Below are 888 nucleotides of genomic sequence, written 5' to 3'. Positions count from 1 at the left end.
TTTTTATCTGTGAATGTTCTCACCTTTATTTCTCATCCACATGTTGACGGCCACAACAATTATTATGAGTGCAGCTAAACCCACAGACACAATGGTGAACCTCAACCACCAGTCTGGAGAGACAATAAAACATTTAAAACATTTGTAGCTTAAAACACCAATGCAAAAATGCAGTGTTATAGTAATTGTTGTTATTGATACTTTTTAAAGGATTTAATCTTTTTAAATGAGCCAAAAGCGACTTTAACTTGTTCATTATTGCCGTGTCTTTGATTTCAGAGAAAGATTTGTACTCCAGCATCATTCATGCTTTCAAGGTTTTGAAAATGAATCTATGCTGATTTTCTCTGTCACTTTCACCTTTGTGTATTTTACAGAAATATTGGTAAGCTCAATATGAGGACAGAAAAAGTCTGGGAGGCTGACAGAGAGAAGAAAGGTACATTAAACATTGAGTCACTACCTTTTAGTTTAGGTGAAGCATCATTGGCACCTGCTGTTATGTTATTTTCAGTTGTTGATTCTGTTGTTGCTGTTTTTGTTTCTTCGCCTGAACAGATGAACACAACTCAAACTGCTGTGATGAAATATTAAAACTTCAAATTCACAAAATTAACAAATATTTTAGTTCATTATTCTCATCAGTTTGAAGTGACTTTAAACAGCTCAGCATGTTCTCACCTGAGGTTTGAGATCTGAAGGAAAACTGATGCAGTTTAACACCGTCAGTCACTTCACATTTAAATAACTCATATCTTGATGTGTAGATGGAGAGAGAAGTATCAAAGGTCACAGAGGCATAACAGGGAGACTGTGATGTCCTCATATCTCGGTTGTCTTTATCCACTTCTTTACCCTCAAACAGCCACTCAGCTGTGTGTGTACATG

General features: G+C 35.9%; 1 long non-coding RNA gene across 1 annotated transcript; it reads right to left on the bottom strand.

Annotated features, from left to right (window-relative positions):
• Positions 1-29: 29 nt before the first annotated feature.
• On the bottom strand, positions 30-878 carry LOC121940812. The gene is made up of 3 exons (XR_006105697.1): positions 682-878; positions 464-550; positions 30-113 (listed from the first exon to the last, which is right to left on the bottom strand). It is a non-coding gene; the product is annotated as an uncharacterized LOC121940812 (long non-coding RNA).
• Positions 879-888: the final 10 nt, after the last annotated feature.

Source organism: Plectropomus leopardus, unplaced genomic scaffold (genome assembly GCF_008729295.1).
Source record: "Plectropomus leopardus isolate mb unplaced genomic scaffold, YSFRI_Pleo_2.0 unplaced_scaffold94325, whole genome shotgun sequence".
Lineage (NCBI taxonomy): Eukaryota > Metazoa > Chordata > Actinopteri > Perciformes > Serranidae > Plectropomus > Plectropomus leopardus.
The sequence above is the reverse complement of the archived record's forward strand: the minus strand, read 5'-3'. Positions and strand labels throughout refer to the sequence as shown.